The following is a 20,018-nucleotide window of genomic DNA, read 5'->3' on the forward strand; positions in this document are numbered from 1 at the left end:
TGATGTAACTTCCTACTTTCTTCAGGTGTGTCTTGTCAAACTCTGGAATCCGCATAAAATTTTGAACGGAACTGTTTCTTTAATCCACGGGGATAGCATTCTCTCGTTCCATCAGCTATGACTCCTAAAATTAACATTAGAATTGTCCGCAACATAATAAATAATTACAGTTTTGAATTCTTCAGATGAAGATTGGTTATTTGTATTCTTTCTGTCAAACTCAGGGAATCTACATGAAATTTCGAATGGAACCCCATTTTTTTAAATTTTTTTTTTTTTTCACTTGAGAGTTACCACTTGTCAAAGCCTGAAGGTGACTCGAAAATAAGGGTTAATGAATATAAGGTGATAGTGTAGTAATCTTTTATGGTGTAAATTGGGTAGAATTTGATTATTTATGGGGACAACTCAACAAGACCTTGTTTACATTGGATTTGAAGGTTACCATGTTGTATTCAATCGAGAAGTAGGCCAGTAGAACAGTGTTCCACAAGCTAGCAGTTCTGGGAAAGAAGCTTTGTTCATCGAATCTGTATTTAGAATTAGGCACGGATAGAGTGGGGGAAATCGTTTATAGTGGTTGAAGCTAGTTGAATGTTTTTGTGAAAGTTTGGCAAGGGGGAATCATAGATTGAAGCTCGGTCAAGCACGTGTCATGAAAATGATCCATGGGAGTAGTATGTTTTCGTTCCATCAGCTAAGTAATTCGCAAGTGCATTTTGGGTATCAACCACATTGAGGATTGACATAAATATTCTCAAATTCAACAAGATGCACCTGAAGAAGGTTAGAGGTTACATCGACTGAAACGTTGTGAAAATAACACTCAAGATGTGAATAAACGTTCAAATAATAATAGAAAATATTGCATGTGTATGTGTAAATTTATCAACTGAATGCAGAAGCACTGAATTGAATCAGGCAACAGCTAACATAGTCATATAGCCATAGTGACCATAGGAAGTATAAGAACTGCTACAATGTGTTGTCTGTATTCCGAATGAATGCTCAAGTGCGACGTCTGTTACTGTAAAAATGCAAATAATGATGAAATGAGCATTGTAGATAAGTTATGTGTTATACAAATAAAATGAGCATTGTAGATAAGTTATGTGTTATACAAATAAAATGAGCATTGTAGATAAGTTATGTGTTATACAAATAAGATGAGCATTGTAGATAAGTTAATGTATGTGTTATACAAATAAAATGAGCATTGTAGATAAGTTATGTGTTATACAAATAAGATGAGCATTGTAGATAAGTTAATGTATGTGTTATACAAATAAAATGAGCATTGTAGATAAGTTAATGTATGTGTTATACAAATGAAATGAGCACTGTAGATAAGTTAATGTATGTGTTATACAAATGAAATGAGCACTGTAGATAAGTTAATGTATGTGTTATACAAATGAAATGAGCACTGTAGATAAGTTAATGTATGTGTTATACAAATAAAATGAGCATTGTAGATAAGTTAATGTATGTGTTATACAAATGAAATGAGCATTGTAGATAAGTTAATGTATGTGTTATACAAATGAAATGAGCATTGTAGATAAGTTAATGTATGTGTTACAAATGAAATGAGCACTGTAGATAAGTTAATGTATGTGTTATACAAATAAAATGAGCATTGTAGATAAGTTATGTGTTATACAAATAAAATGAGCATTGTAGATAAGTTAATGTATGTGTTATACAAATAAAATGAGCATTGTAGATAAGTTATGTGTTATACAAATAAGATGAGCATTGTAGATAAGTTAATGTATGTGTTATACAAATAAAATGAGCATTGTAGATAAGTTAATGTATGTGTTATACAAATGAAATGAGCACTGTAGATAAGTTAATGTATGTGTTATACAAATGAAATGAGCACTGTAGATAAGTTAATGTATGTGTTATACAAATGAAATGAGCACTGTAGATAAGTTAATGTATGTGTTATACAAATGAAATGAGCACTGTAGATAAGTTAATGTATGTGTTATACAAATAAAATGAGCATTGTAGATAAGTTATGTGTTATACAAATAAAATGAGCATTGTAGATAAGTTAATGTATGTGTTATACAAATAAAATGAGCATTGTAGATAAGTTATGTGTTATACAAATAAGATGAGCATTGTAGATAAGTTAATGTATGTGTTATACAAATAAAATGAGCATTGTAGATAAGTTAATGTATGTGTTATACAAATGAAATGAGCACTGTAGATAAGTTAATGTATGTGTTATACAAATGAAATGAGCACTGTAGATAAGTTAATGTATGTGTTATACAAATGAAATGAGCATTGTAGATAAGTTAATGTATGTGTTATACAAATGAAATGAGCATTGTAGATAAGTTAATGTATGTGTTATACAAATGAAATGAGCATTGTAGGTAAGTTAATGTATGTGTTATACGAATGAAATGAGCATTGTAGATAAGTTAATGTATGTGTTATACAAATGAAATGAGCATTGTAGATAAGTTAATGTATGTGTTATACGAATGAAATGAGCATTGTAGATAAGTTAATGTATGTGTTATACAAATAAAATGAGAATTGTAGATAAGTTATGTGTTATACAAATGAAATGAGCATTGTAGATAAGTTAATGTATGTGTTATACAAATGAAATGAGCATTGTAGATAAGTTAATGTATGTGTTATACAAATGAAATGAGCATTGTAGATAAGTTAATGTATGTGTTATACGAATGAAATGAGCATTGTAGATAAGTTAATGTATGTGTTACAAATGAAATGAGCACTGTAGATAAGTTAATGTATGTGTTATACAAATGAAATGAGCATTGTAGATAAGTTAATGTATGTGTTATACAAATGAAATGAGCATTGTAGATAAGTTAATGTATGTGTTATACAAATGAAATGAGCATTGTAGGTAAGTTAATGTATGTGTTATACAAATGAAATGAGCATTGTAGATAAGTTATGTGTTATACAAATGAAATAAGCATTGTAGATAAGTTATGTGTTATACAAATGAAATGAGCATTGTAGATAAGTTATGTGTTATACAAATGAAATGAGCATTGTAGATAAGTTAATGTATGTGTTATACAAATGAAATGAGCATTGTAGGTAAGTTATGTGTTATACAAATGAAATGAGCATTGTAGATAAGTTAATGTATGTGTTATACAAATGAAATGAGCATTGTAGATAAGTTATGTGTTATACAAATGAAATGAGCATTGTAGATAAGTTAATGTATGTGTTATACAAATGAAATGAGCATTGTAGATAAGTTAATGTATATGTTATACGAATGAAATGAGCATTGTAGATAAGTTAATGTATGTGTTACAAATAAAATGAGCACTGTAGATAAGTTAATGTATGTGTTATACAAATGAAATGAGCATTGTAGATAAGTTAATGTATGTGTTATACGAATGAAATGAGCATTGTAGATAAGTTAATGTATGTGTTATACAAATAAAATGAGCATTGTAGATAAGTTATGTGTTATACAAATTAAATGAGCATTGTAGATAAGTTAATGTATGTGTTATACAAATGAAATGAGCATTGTAGATAAGTTAATGTATGTGTTATACAAATGAAATGAGCATTGTAGATAAGTTAATGTATGTGTTATACGAATGAAATGAGCATTGTAGATAAGTTAATGTATGTGTTACAAATGAAATGAGCACTGTAGATAAGTTAATGTATGTGTTATACAAATGAAATGAGCATTGTAGATAAGTTAATGTATGTGTTATACGAATGAAATGAGCATTGTAGATAAGTTAATGTATGTGTTATACAAATGAAATGAGCATTGTAGATAAGTTATGTGTTATACAAATGAAATGAGCATTGTAGATAAGTTAATGTATGTGTTATACAAATGAAATGAGCATTGTAGATAAGTTAATGTATGTGTTATACAAATGAAATGAGCATTGTAGGTAAGTTAATGTATGTGTTACAAATGAAATGAGCATTGTAGGTAAGTTATGTGTTATACAAATGAAATGAGCATTGTAGATAAGTTAATGTATGTGTTATACAAATGAAATGAGCATTGTAGATAAGTTAATGTATGTGTTATACAAATGAAATGAGCATTGTAGATAAGTTAATGTATGTGTTATACAAATGAAATGAGCATTGTAGGTAAGTTATGTGTTATACAAATGAAATGAGCATTGTAGATAAGTTAATGTATGTGTTATACAAATGAAATGAGCATTGTAGATAAGTTATGTGTTATACAAATGAAATGAGCATTGTAGATAAGTTAATGTATGTGTTATACAAATGAAATGAGCATTGTAGGTAAGTTATGTATTATACAAATGAAATGAGCATTGTAGATAAGTTAATGTATGTGTTATACAAATGAAATGAGCATTGTAGATAAGTTATGTGTTATACAAATGAAATGAGCATTGTAGATAAGTTAATGTATGTGTTATACAAATAAAATGAGCATTGTAGATAAGTTAATGTATGTGTTATACAAATGAAATGAGCGCTGTTGATAAGTTAATGTATGTTTTATACAAATGAAATGAGCATTGTAGATTAGTTAATGTATGTGTTATACAAATGAAATGAGCATTGTAGATAAGTTAATGTATGTGTTATACAAATGAAATGAGCATTGTAGATAAGTTATATGTTATACAAATGAAATGAGCATTGTAGATAAGTTAATGTATGTGTTATACAAATGAAATGAGCATTGTAGATAAGTTAATGTATGTGTTATACAAATAAAATGAGCATTGTAGATAAGTTAATGTATGTGTTATACAAATAAAATGAGCATTGTAGATAAGTTAATGTATGTGTTATACAAATAAAATGAGCATTGTAGATAAGTTAATGTATGTGTTATACAAATGAAATGAGCATTGTAGATAAGTTAATGTATGTGTTATACAAATGAAATGAGCACTGTAGATAAGTTAATGTATGTGTTATACAAATGAAATGAGCATTGTAGATAAGTTATGTGTTATACAAATGAAATGAGCATTGTAGATAAGTTAATGTATGTGTTATACAAATAAAATGAGCATTGTAGATAAGTTAATGTATGTGTTATACAAATAAAATGAGCATTGTAGATAAGTTAATGTATGTGTTATACAAATAAAATGAGCATTGTAGATAAGTTATGTGTTATACAAATGAAATGAGCATTGTAGATAAGTTAATGTATGTGTTATACAAATGAAATGAGCATTGTAGATAAGTTAATGTATGTGTTATACAAATGAAATGAGCATTGTAGATAAGTTAATGTATGTGTTATACGAATGAAATGAGCATTGTAGATAAGTTAATGTATGTGTTATACAAATGAAATGAGCATTGTAGATAAGTTAATGTATGTGTTATACAAATGAAATGAGCACTGTAGATAAGTTAATGTATGTGTTATACAAATGAAATGAGCATTGTAGATAAGTTAATGTATGTGTTATACAAATGAAATGAGCATTGTAGATAAGTTATGTGTTATACAAATGAAATGAGCATTGTAGATAAGTTAATGTATGTGTTATACAAATGAAATGAGCATTGTAGATAAGTTAATGTATGTGTTATACAAATAAAATGAGCATTGTAGATAAGTTAATGTATGTGTTATACAAATAAAATGAGCATTGTAGATAAGTTATGTGTTATACAAATGAAATGAGCATTGTAGATAAGTTAATGTATGTGTTATACAAATAAAATGAGCATTGTAGATAAGTTATGTGTTATACAAATGAAATGAGCATTGTAGATAAGTTAATGTATGTGTTATACAAATAAAATGAGCATTGTAGATAAGTTAATGTATGTGTTATACAAAACAAACAGCATTTTTGTTGTTGTTAAATCAATCATGTTTGAAAAAAGAAACAAGATTGTTTAGTATCAAATGGAGATAACTTATTGAATTGTAAATGAGGCAAATTGCGTTTTTTATGGATTGATAATCTATATTATATTCCTCTGAGTTTCTCTGAAACAACTGGGCAAATCTGATTGAAAGTTTGTATGAGCCTTTATTATGATAAGGTGCATGGAACTAAGTATTATGGTATCTGTTTGATTCACAGTTATGGACTAATATCGACCAGGCTTTAATGCAACATTAAAATTTAACGTTGTTCAACTATCAATTTGACATAAAACACTCATTCTAAGTCAAAGGCTATAACTGTTGCCCATTTTTAACGGATAAAATGTCTACTCATTCAATAATACAGGAATAAATGTGGAAAGCAATTTTATCCACTGTTTGCATTTGGGAAACGGAGAGTTGGTTTAGAATGACAAGTGTTTGATAACTATTATGTGGAGTAGCCAATCAAAACGCTTCTGAGATTACAAAACAAACAAAACAAAAAAAAAAGAATGTGTTGTCATATATAGGGGGCATTTCGTATTCAGTCTAAAAATGTATGCAATATGCAATAATAAAATGGTAATATGCAACGATAATGGTTCTGACATGTATCCTATAAAAAAGGACTTCTCGGTGTACATTGTGACAATGTTAGTAAATCTGTGTGTAAGAGTGAAATTTCTTCTGGATCTCTGTATGGATAATTATAAGTAGGGAGTTGAGCAGCAAGATGTATGTTTACATTACATTTAAACTTCTGCATGTTAGTATGTTCAGGGAAGCAAGGAACAAGGAGGGAATTCCACTCTTAGCCACTCTAGGGAAGGGACTATTATAGTAAGAAGCTTTCTAGCATCTGGGGACCTCAAAGATTAAGGGGTGAGATTTTGTTTTTTGTCAAGTTAGTCAGAAGTATTTAAGTCGAGGGGGGTTACCATTGCTAGGAGTTCGCCAGAGCATGTTTCATTAAAGTACTTATAAAACTGGCACAGGAATGCAACATTGTGATATTGGGACGGTTGTTGGAGCTTTGTTGACAGTGCAGGACCTATTAGATCAGAGAGTCTTTTGTGGACCCTGTCTAATATGAAGAGACTAGTGCTAGATGCATCAACCCAGATGTGACAACAATACATCATGCATTGGCGAATGGTGTTTTTTTTTATAGATACAGAATACTGTCAGATATGAGTAGTTTTCTAGTGATAGAGAGAGAGTCCAACTTCTTTGCAGCAGGATTGGCAATGTCTTTTATGTATTTGTTTCAATTCATGTTGCCTGTGAATGTTAGGTTAGTTGAATGAGGAACTCTCAGGTAGAGTGCTATTAGATGTGGCAGTGGTTGAGAGGTTTCTTGCAATTGTTAAAGGAAAGTAGCTTAGTCTTAACAGCATTAAATGTTACCATTCATTTACATTCCTATTCTACTGCAGACTAGAGGTTGTTTTCTATGTACATTTTAAAAAGAAAATATCAATCTGGATTAATCGATAAAATGGAACAAATATGCAGTTTCTGAAAACTCGCATAAATAATTTGCCTAAATCAACGCTAAAGCAAATTTTCTTTTGGATCGATAACTATATTGGAAATTTTGTTGTTTTATGAGCAGCCATGTCATTTAATGATCGTTGATCACCTCATCTGTTTAAATAGACAAATAAACCTCTCATGCGGGGAAAGACACGATGAAGACGTTTGCTGAGTTTTCATCAAGGTTTTATTGTAGAGAATGAACTTGGGAAAGAGAAAGACTAATGACTAGGATTGTGACAACAGCATATTCTTTTCATTGTTTTGACTCTCGAGTGTGTATCCTTTGATATCTTATATGCTTTTATATAAAGTGATGTGGTTCTCGTTTGATTAACTGTGCCTAACTGTGTCGGATATATACTAGAGAGTCAAACCAATGAGAATATGTTGTTGTCGTAGCCCTACTCATGACTAATGTTTTACTTCTTAAACTTACTTTTTTATCTAGCAAAATGAGTTTATGTGCAGACGGACAGAAACATCAATGACATTCAGCTTAGATTATTTCTATATTATTAGTGTGTTCTGTTCATATACTTCCATCAGTGAGACTGAACTCAGGACCCATGTTTCTCTCACTTGAAAACGTGATTCTTCATGTTCTCATATTGCGCGACTATGTTTTGTTTATGGAGTTTGATCTTTGTCCCCACCCTCCTTTTCAACTTGCATCACCCATCTCTGAGTAGAATTCTGTTTGCAACTAAGTTATCTTAATATTCATTAAGATTGACTCTCATCAAAATTCACACCAGCAAACTTAATTGCTACTTACTGGCATATAGTCAGTACTCTGTAACAGTAATTGTCTATGTGTGTTTGTATGTCCAGCTAAAAGTAAAAAACAACAAAACAATTATCCACAAAGTTGATCTTTTCTTGGTCAGTGTTACCTCGGCTGAATAAATTTTACCCTTTACTCCCTCGTTGTCAATGAAAAAAATATTTTTCTCTCTTCATTTTGTTGGTGGTATTAACCACCAAGGGATCAGCCCCTCATGGAAAGAGAAAAGGTATACATCCAATGTTGTTGATGGTGGTTTTAAAGTCTGAATCAATGTGTTGCTTGATTTTGAATAGAGAAACTTGGTCACATCTTTCAAAACATTATTTCACAAGTTAAATTTAGAAAACCAAATAATGTGATGTCATTTTTTTTTTTATTATTATTAAATAATTAAAATCGTTTGCTTCTGAGATTTTTATTAAGATAGATTATATAACATTATTTGCTTTTCTGAATTTTCAAATTAATCATATGAAATTTCCAAAGATGTGATCAAGTCTCTCTAATTTAAAAAAATGTTAAATTTTAGAAGGGGTTCACTTTACTATATAAATATAACTTAAAATGATCACTCAATGGTTGGCCACATAGCGTTAAAACAGAACGAGTAACCATTTATGTATTTCCAAAATGATTATTCGTTCTATCCTATATAATAATGTAGTCAAGAACTGAGTTGATCATTGTACTGTATATTTATACAATAAAGTGAACCTCATTTTAAATCTCAACTATTCTATTCTTTTTTTTTTTTTTTTAAATTTCAGGTATTTTTTAGGGCGGGAACATGTAATCACATTAAAAAAAATATATCCCATTTTTACTTTTCTGTTGACAGCGTGCAAATTATTTTTTTTTTATATAACATTTTAAGTAAGTAGCACCCCCCCCCACACACACATATCTTTAATGTACTAAGGAGACCTCCAGAGCATTGCTGAAACTATCCCTTCAGCTTGCTCTCAGTAGCAGGGGTTGGGAGGAGGAGAAGTAGGTTGGTAGCCTCAGGCTCTAGTGTCACCTCATCTGGTTGGTTCATCAATGACTCATGCACAAAGCCTATTTTACTTTCTGGTTTTCCCCCTCCTCCCGTTTCTCCTTCTCTTCCTCCCTCCCCTTCTTATTTAATTAAATTTTTGTTAAGGCATCTCTATTTGATTTATTTATTTTTTTCATCAGGTGTTTTTAGTGGCTAAACTTAAAAAAAAAAAAAAAAAAAAAAAAAATGAACATCTCACTTTCTTTGTTCTTCCCCCCTCCGCCGCGCACCCACCCTTGAGAAGGGACCCTTCGATTGATTATATCATACTGTTTGCCTCAGCTTTAACAACGTGCAGCAGCTCGCCAGTTTATCTGGGCCGATCATGATAAAATATTTGCATTTCATCATCCCCATTGTGTCCTACTCGAAATCATTGGTATTTTTACAACTTTATTCTTTGCTTATTGCGTTTAAAACAAACAAACAAACAAACATAAATGCAAATTTAAAAAAAAAAAAAAAAAAAATTATTTGCACCTACTTTTTCCAGCAATTGTTTTCAGTCACTTTGCTTCTCTGGCTAATCTTATATATGGTACATGATATTCATCAAAGAATGCCTAGGAATCCTCTAAAATCTCTCCTATATCCTATATTTTTTTTTATCCTCACAGGACATTAAAGTTAACTCTTTTCTTTTTCACAGTTTTATTTGAATCAACTTTGCTATACACACTATGTATATGATGAAAAAAAAAAAGGTCATTTAACTATTATTTGGATTATTCAGACTAATGTTCTCATCTTGTTTGGCAGTTTTTAAAAGTTTGCAGTCACCTTAGTTGCAGTACATTCAAGTCCATTCTGACCTGGAGTCGTGAGAGTACTCGCCTATTAGGGGTCTGGGTTATCAATTAAATAGAACCAATTGCTTACTGTTTATTTGTTTTAAAATATTTAAATTGTTGGTTCTTGTCCAGAATTCTCCCTATATTTAAAAAAAAAAAAAAAAATCTGTATGATGTACATACCCATGTCATATTCCAAAAATCATTTTCTTTCATTTTTTTTTTTTTTTTTTTTTATAATTCAGGACAAGAATCAAATTATGTTTCTGAATTTTTGAGATAAGGATTGGTTATTCATATTATTTGGATTCTTCAAGCTATTGTTCTCATCTTGAGTGTCATTTTCACGACATTTCAGTCGATGTGACCTTCGACCTTCTTCAGGTGTATCTTTTTGAACTTGGGGGAATGTTTCTGTCAAACTCGGAAATTTGGACAGACATTCAAATAGAACCCTTTATGTACTTCATTTTTAGGTGAAGTAAATAAAAAAAAACTCTATCCAGTCATGGTAGATGGAATGAGAGCAAGCTACCTCCATGGAGTAAATAAAGGGTTCCATTCAAAATTCCGTCCAAATTTCTGAAGACATAAATATTCCTGAGTTCAACAAAGTATACCTGAATAAGATTGGAGGTTACGTCGACTAAAATGTTGTGCAAATAACACTCAAGATGAGAACAGTAGCTTGAAGAATACAAATAACCAATCTGCATCTCGAAAATTCAGAAACATAATTTGATTCTTGTCCAAATTCTTTAACAGCAAATCCTTTCTGCCTTTAAAATTCTTAAATCCTCATATATTAAAAAAAATTAAATCATGATCGACTATAACATAACATCTTACCCTTTCTCAATAAATCTATCTTGATGCAAAGCAAAAACTGTTTTAAGATATAATTTGACTTCGTTTTTATTATAAATTAATACTCTTTTAGCACAGATTATATTTTAAAACTATGAATCACATCACACTTATAAAATGGTGGAATTTTTTTTTTTTTTTTTTTTTTTACACAGGCATCACCACATTATCAAGGCCAAGAGGCCACTCAAGGATAAGGGTTAAAGAGTGTACAGTAGAAATTGGAAAATATAGTAATCATTAGTAATGAAAATTCGGTAAATTTGTTAACTTATATGGAATGGCTCATCAAGAACTTGTTTACGTTAGACTTGAAGACAACCATATTGTAGTCAGCTGGAAAAACAGGAAAACGGAAGACAATTCCATAGGCGTGCAGTTCTAAGAAAGAAACTTTGTTCATGGAATCAACGTTTAGGTTTAGGCACAGATAAAGAGTGGGGGAATTATTGATAGTGTTTTCAGCTAGACGAGTGTTTCTTGTGAAAGTTTGGCGAGGGGGGACCATAGACTGAAGCTCAGTCGAACACTTTCCATGAAAATAACGATTTAACTTTTATTTTGTTTTCTGACAAACATATTTCTCATTACAATAAACAACACGCCAAGATCAAAGTGTAGTATCTGTTCTTCAGATGCTGCCCTTCCATTTCTTGTTCTCTTTCGTTGGAGGAGAAATCCTTCACGACTGAGACAATTTTTATTTTTGTACCTTTTCTCCACGTTAAAAAACGACCCTGGTGTCTAACTCTGTCCGGTGGGGAGGCATAGTAAATAGGTACAATAAACAACACCCATCAATACTATCATAAACTGAGAAGTGTGCAGTTACTCCTTAGTTGCAATTACTCACTTGTCAATTCTAACCTGAAATGTTTTTTGCTTCTCAGGGTGCCATCTATGTGTTTACAGACTTTTTTTTTTTTAATGGAAATCAGGCATGAAGCTACTTGATATAAAGAGCTAAAAATAAGAAATAACATTTCAAGGTCAAAAACTATCCAATAATAAAGTGTTATATGGATAGATTTCAATTCCGAAAACAGCAATTCTCCCCTTTTGTCAGAAACATTGTTCATGGAATGTGAGGAGTAAAAGACAAAATAAGGGGAGCGAGAGTCACGAGGACGTTGAAGATCCACTTTCTACTCTCCTTTTTGTTTTTTGTTTTTTTACAAAATATGTCCCCCACCTCTCAAAAAGAAAAAAATAAATCTACAAACCAAGCATAAATTTTACATATTATGAATAAATATACGAAGATATTCAAAATTTAAATAAGTCAATGTCTTATCAAAATGACCGGATTCAGTATTAAATAACCCAAAAGAGTTGATATGCTAGAAAACTAAAACAACTCACCAACTTTTCCAATTACAGCGATACACACACACACACACACACACACACACACACACACACACACACACACACACACACACACACACACACATTTTAACTGTTTTTGTTATATTGTGCGCAGATCGAAAATAATGCCCTGTGTGAGACATAAAACTGTTTTGGATATCCTTAGTCAAGGCTTTCACCCACATAAAAAAAAAAAAAAAAAATTCTTTTTTTTTTTTTTTTTTTTTTTTTAAATCAACCTTTATGTTAATCAATGTTTTGCATTTACTGATAATTGCGAAGATACAATTATTCTTATTTACATGTTTTTGACAGTTGTTCTCATGTTGGCGTTTGTTATTTTCACAATATTTCGGTTGGTGTTTCTGAATTTATGAGGTGAGGGTTAATGATTCGTATTATTTGGATTATTTGAACTACTGTTCTAATTTGGAGTCTTTGCACGTTTTGGTTGATGTAACCTCCGACCTTCTTCAGGTGTATCACTTCTTAAGCAGACTTAGTATAGAATTTAATACTATACGAAAATGATAAATTATATATTAGTAATCGGTAGTAGTTATAGTAGTAAGGATGTACATCTAGAAACAAAAAATAGATTTAAGGTTCTTAAAATTCGTACTAGAATTGTCTGCAAGGACCTGTAATATAGTGGTTAATGTGTTTGGTAAAATTCAGTTGTAAGTTATACTCTTCTGGTAGTTGAAGGTTCAATCCTCAGAGTATACTACTCCTGCGGATTAAATAAAGAGTCACATTCGGAATTCTGTGGAGATTTTTGAATTTGCTAAATATCAATTGAAAGATCTCAAGAAAAACACGTCCTTGCACACATGAAATATTGGAAAGGTGTCAGTATCTGATGGATGCTGTCAGATTAGTAGTTCTGGCTTCCCAACCATATGAAATGACTGATATGCTTGCAAAAGAAAGAATTAAAAAATGATAATGACAAGACTTAAACTTCCATGCAAAGCTAGGATCGTACAAAATATAAAGAAAAAATAGGAAACAGTAACAATAGACAAAGAAAAAAAAATCTCGATAATGGCATACATAGAAAGAGTTTGATCTAAGAAAGGATCTTTTTAAATATTTTAAATCCGATAAAAAAAAAAAAAGAAAGAAATTATGACTATTTTTATGTCTTGTATACTTGGATGTTTCTCCCTCTTTAAGACCATATGCGTTTTACCACATATTTTATACTACTTTTTCAGTAAAAATGTTATATCTTTGTTAAAACACAAGATGAAGCAATGAAATTTGCCATATAAGTATATTTTTGTGCAAGAAATCAGAAAATGAAGCTGAAAATCTCCAGAAATTAATGGTTTCCAGTAAATGCACATAAATATGTCGTAATACTTTTAAAATACCATTTATCCATTTAGAGAAAAGAAGTTGGAGAACACAGTTCAACTGTAATGCATTTTATGAACATGAAATTGAAACCTAATATTAGGACTATTTAAAAATGAATATATTGCAATATTTCTTTTGGTATTATTGTAGATTAACGCCTTCTTCTAAATTTTAAATCCCTTCTATCTCTTCAAAATGACATTCTACCTTTTTAGGTCACTACACATGAACACTCCGAAAAACTTGGCAAAAAGAAATTAAAAAAAAACAACTTATTTTAGAATTTAATATATAATGATCGCCGATTTCAGTGCTATTCTGCCCTTTTAGGGCAGTTAACCATATGTGTAAGATACTAATTGAGAGAGTTTTTTAACATTTCAACTTCTTCCAACTATATTAGAGGGCAAAATGGAAGGATGTTGCACAAAACAAAGAAAATAATATGATGTTATGAGCCTAGTGAAAAAGTACATAGTGATCCTTATTCATTTCCAGGCAACATCAGGTTTTTCTGATAATTTTAAAAGTTTTGATTGTATTTTATATCTGTCTTGCATTAACATCATCTCAGGTCACTTTTCTGTTGTGGATAGAATCTTCATAGAATCACCATTTTTGTCTTTATTTTACAGGTTAAGTCAGAAGAAACTGAGGAGTTCACAGAAATGTGCAAGATGAGCTTCACAAGAATTTTGCATTTCATTTATTTTATTGCATTTTATTATCTGAACTAAAAATATTTTGTGACTGCCCACCTACTTCTGACTCATCGTGTATAATATTGATATCGTCATATGTCTGCATTGACTTAGTGCATTTTCATTGTATAAATCTTGTATTTCGTTATCGTTATGGCCATGTTTTCGACATTGCTGTTTGTAACGTTCCATTGTATTTGTCTTTTCATGTTGTTCGATTTCTCAATTTTTCACAATACTATTTTTATAGTTCCCACACTTTATTAACCTAGATCTGTCTTATTTAGATAATCATTTCTTGCAAGATCATTACTTTTGTCATATAAATTTTGTTTATTTTGGAAATTTTGAGTGAATTAAAAAATCTTAGGTTTTTAATAAATGTTTTTATATAATATTTTACTTTTTATTATACTTTTAATTATGAAAGTAGTTTTTATCATGGTTTTGTGTTAATATTTTTTCATTTTTTTTTTTTTCTTCATAAATTTTTTTTCCTAAAAATTTTTTTTTTTTTTTTGCAATTTTTTTCACATAAGTTTTTTTTCATAACGTTTTTATGTTTTTATATGCAGTTCATTTTTAATCACAGTGTTTTGTTATCAATATTTTTATCATAATCTTTTATAATTTTTTTCTAATATAAAGTTTATTTTTGATTATAAAAAAAAATAGTATAAAGTTATTTATTTATTTTCGGTTCTAAAACATTTATCTTATTGTTTTTGTAATTGTTATTTTTTTTTGTTGTTGTTGTTTTTTGTCATTTACACATTATGAAACTTTAATATATTTGTACTAAAACACAATCACACAGGTCAGATTAACTTTATGTTTAAAAAAAAGCTAATAATATTAAAATGTAATTGAATTATTCAATCTATGACAATCAATACTGCAGAAGGCTATCGGAAATTTAGCTCATCACAATGTTTTCTCTACTTGATAGCTGTTGACTCTACAAATGAGTTTGTGTATCTTTTGTCAGACTATTTTTTTTTTTTTCATCTTGCTCTGTGACTAGCTACCCTCCTAGCATCAAGTCTAGTATAGGGATCGATATGAGGTTAGTATACTGAATTATCGGGTATGAGTATCTACTAAGATTTAAGTGTTAAGTGTTGCTCTGAGTTCTACTAGTGCTATATAGTTCAGTATTATTGTATATTGAAAATATTAAAATAAATCGACATAATAACTTTACAGTTGTTTCTGCAGTACGAAACAGGTGTGATCAAGAATTGAACATTCTAACATGCTGAAAGAAGTAAACCGTAAGATGTACATCTTGAAATTTGGAATATAGACTTTTTATCATTTGTATATTTTGGCAGCAAGTCATTATTCAAGCACGTCTGATGGAACATAACTGATTTTTTTCGATAACTTTTCAATTCGTCATTTACCCCTCTCTCTCATATATATATATATATATATATATATATATATATATATATATATATATAATATGAATTATTTATCTCTATGTGTATGATGTAAATGACAAAAAGTCTATATTCGAAATTCCAAGATGTTGTTCATCTTACCATTCATTTCTTTCAGCATTTTATAATGTTCAATTCTTGACAGCACTTATTTCGCAGTGCAGAAACATTCATATAATTATGTCAATTTTTTAATATTTTCCGACCGGACTCATCAAAAGAATAAGTACTTGTTAACTTTAAAAAACAAAAAAAAGAAAGAAAGAAAAAAGAATTTGAGCATGATTACTTAAATATGAAAAAAAAAAAAAAAACGAGTAGTAGTTGCATTGTGTTTCATGATATTTACGCCAGAGCTATTCATGCCTTATTAATGTATTATCATAATGTGTCCATATTTTTCCCGTAAATCTATATATCTATAAAAATGAACGTGTCTGTCTGTGTGTCTGTTTGCGTACATTTCCCTACGCAATAACTCTGTCAATTTTTAGTCTACAGACTTGAAATTTGATATACAGGGTACTGAGATTTGGGAAAATCGATGTGATCGGTTTTCTGACAGAAATTTGGCTGTTAAGGAGTCAGTTCAACGATTTGACCTTTGAGAACTCTACCAAACTCCTCCATCAATTTTGGGTCTAAACACTTGAAATTTTAGATATAGGTTCCTAACTTAATAACTTGATTTGAGCCCAAAACAATAAATGTTAAGGGGTCATAATAGGGGTCAAAGTTTTAAAAATTGACAGTTTTTTTTTTTTTTTTTTTTTTTTTTTTTGCTCAGCATACACCTCCAAATACCCGGGCAATGCCGGGCACACATGCTAGTACACATATATAGACCTTGTCTGTCTGTCTGAGAAACACTCTCTACCAAACTTCCCTGTTAACTTGGTGTACAGACTTGAAATTTGATATATAGTAACTTTGGACCTGTGGAATAAATTTGATTTGGTGTTTAGCCGGTAAAAATATGTGCTAATAGGTCAAAATTTGAAAAATTATAACTTGGCAGACTTTAACTGAATATGAATAAGATTTTTATCTTTTATTTTTGCTGAATATGGTCAAGATATTTAATTTTGTTCTGTAATAGCAGGTACCATGCAGTGCAAAAAAAAAAAAATAAAAAAATAAATACAGCTGTGTCATGACATGTTGTTGCTTCTATCACCCCCTCCTCCACTCACTTACACCCTGGTCCCTTCTTGCCTTTCATCCTACTTTTTCCATTGAGTAATGCTTGATGAGTCAGAGAGGCACATATCACCGACATTAATAAGGAAATTAAGTCAAATATAGCTTTTCATGTAGATATTAAAATTACAATAGGTGTGGTATGTAAATGGTTTTCTTATGTCTTCCACAGACACTGTTTCCCTGTATCACAGTTCTTCAGTGTGGCTAGACTAGCACCTATCCCGTGCCCAGGATCAAACCATCGAATTGATAGTAGCTCTATTCATCAAGTCACTAGGGCAGTCACTATTAGCAATGATATCTAACAAATGTTTTGTAGAAACATTGTCTGCCACTCCTACAGTGCTCCATTTGTTTAGTTGCAAAGAGTCTTGCTTTATACTAAAGTATTAGCAAACTATAATAGTCGACACAAAAACGAGGTGACTTGTATAGTCATTCATTGACATACTGTTTTGTTTGTATTTCAACTCTTCAGCGTGGCTAGACTAGTACCTATCCTAAGCCCTGGATTGAACCAACAACCATTAAGTTGATTATCAGTAACTCTATCCATCAGGCTACAGGAGATATATATATATATATATATATATATATATATATATATATATATATATATAAAGTTGCCTAATGAGGACTTCTGGTGTTAACACACCATTTGTTTGAAGCATTAGCATATCCAGTGTCGCAACCATGTAAATTTATATATATATATATATATATATATATATTCTTGTCTACATATTTTGGTTGTGATCCTTTCTAATTGTCTTGTTTCTGGTAAGAACTGGCTGATGTAATTGCCATAGTTTTTTACCCAGGTAGTTTTAGATTCGTCCAGATCCATCTTCAGAGATGGTTAATAGTAAGGCTGTTTTACTTTTAGTGGACAACACATCTATTGTAAAATAAAGAAAAGTGTATTAATAAAATAAACTTCAACAGCATTAATATTCTTAATGCCTTTAAAGGTAACATAAAACCTTTTAATATAGTTTATAATATCTGATTTACTAGGAAGAAAAAATAATCACCTTCATAACTATCTTAATATCTTTACTGTTAGACATCCCTGAAGATGGATTTGGACAGATCTAAAAGTAGTTTAGTAAAAAACAACTATGGCAGTTATATCAGCCAGTTCTCCATAGAAAAATATGGAAGCTTTTTTTTTCTATCTATCCTAACTATATTAACATCCAAACAGCTTATGCTTTCTTAAGTCTATGAAACCGTTTGAAATATGGCATATAAAGTGACCTTCACTCACAAATATCTAAGTATTCCCAATTTACAAATTTATTTTTTAAACAGTTTCTAATAAATTAATACATTTTTAATTTGCATTGTCATGTTTTCTTAAGTGCAATAGTTTTGTTGATGATCTGGCATGCTGAGAACAGATGCTACATTTTTAATTATTTGCAAAAAATATAAATAAAAATACATTTGCAACAAATTAGGCACAAGGTCATTCAAAAATGTGGAGAAAATGGGTGTTGTTGGTCATCGTTGATCAGAAATAATAAACGATGGCTATATTGTTTTTAACTAGAGTCAACACAATATCACATTTACACTAGAAGTCTCTCCTACATAAGAAATTCCCAAATTAATTGAAAATTTATTTAAATAAGATACGTATTATATACGTTTGAAGCCAGACCCAATGCATTGTTACAAAATAACCAGATGTTTATTTTGTTAGAAATTTATGTTAAAGTCCATAAATATATTTCGACGGAAACCGTCATCTTCAATATGTCTTCTTTTTTTTTTTTTTTTGTCATGTTGTTGTTGGAGCAAAGAATTAGCCGTTTGTTGTTTCTACAGTAGTTTTTTTTTTTTTTATTTAATTCAAACTCAACTGGCGCTTCTAAGGAACAAAATCTTAATGTGAATCTCGCGTGACCAAGCGCACCGAGACTCAAAAAAAAACTACCGTATAACCAACAAACGGCTAATTCTTTGCTCCAACAACAACATGGCCAAAAAAAAAAGAAAAAAAAAAGACATTGAAGATGACGGTTTCCGTCGAAATATGTTTATGGACTTTAACATAAATTTCTAACAAAATAAACATCTAGTTATTTTGTAACAATGCGTTGGGTCTGGCTTCAAACGTATATAATATGTATCTTATTTAATTCAACCGGCGCTTCTAAGGAACAAAATCTTAACGTGAAAATTTATTGTTCATAAATATACATAATAGATACTACACTTTAAAACAATTTAGTTATTTCTGAAGATATAAAAAGCATTACCGTCTCCTTTTTGGGGGTCGGGGGCGAGCAGAATAGTGTAGTATCTTTTCTGTTGTTATGATACCTTACTCACAGGCATTACTCTCTCCTTTTATGGCGTGATCCTTCTAGTTATGACCACTTTTTTATTTGGGGGAAGGGGCAGTATAGCATATGTTGTTTGGAGGGGGGGGGTGCTTGTGAGTGCGCTAACTGTTCTGTTGCCATGATGTCATCTTTCTATAGCATTAACTCCTCTTTTGGGGGAACGTTTGTCATGATACAATCCTCTCATGCCTTATCTCCTCCTTTGTGATTCAGTGTAGTATTTCTTCGTTCACCATATTGTCCAAGCTAACAAAAATATGCAACCGGAGGAAGCATACATTTGCTAATGTGTGTGTGTGCGTGCGTGCATTTTATTTTACAACCTCAAGTATTAACTCAGTTCATTACAATTGTTTCCACAGCTCCGTCAGATAATAGTCTAAAATTAATTTTACTCTTATCATCTGACGAAGCAGACGGGTATTCCTCTGTTTACGGAAACAATTGTAATGGACTGAGTTAATACTTGAGGTTGTAAAATAAAAAAAAGCATATTCAGCTCTACTAATGTATTGAGCACTTTTTATCCTATTTTTTACCACTTCTACCTCTGTGTGTGTGTGTGTGTGTGTGTGTGTGTTTATATATATATATATATATATATATATATATATATATATATATATATACTCGGGTTTTTTTATTCAAAAGTAATGGACTAATGAATTCAACAAG

General features: G+C 30.3%; 1 protein-coding gene across 12 annotated transcripts in view; it reads left to right on the forward strand.

Moving 5' to 3' along the window:
* Nucleotides 1-20,018, forward strand: part of LOC145268296 (uncharacterized) — a 447,971-nt gene that overhangs the window by 274,074 nt on the left and 153,879 nt on the right. The window lies entirely within an intron of this gene.

The sequence above is a fragment of the Euprymna scolopes genome, chromosome 43 (genome assembly GCF_053919585.1).
Source record: "Euprymna scolopes isolate OS-2025 chromosome 43, ASM5391958v1, whole genome shotgun sequence".
Taxonomy (NCBI): Eukaryota; Metazoa; Mollusca; class Cephalopoda; order Sepiida; family Sepiolidae; genus Euprymna; species Euprymna scolopes.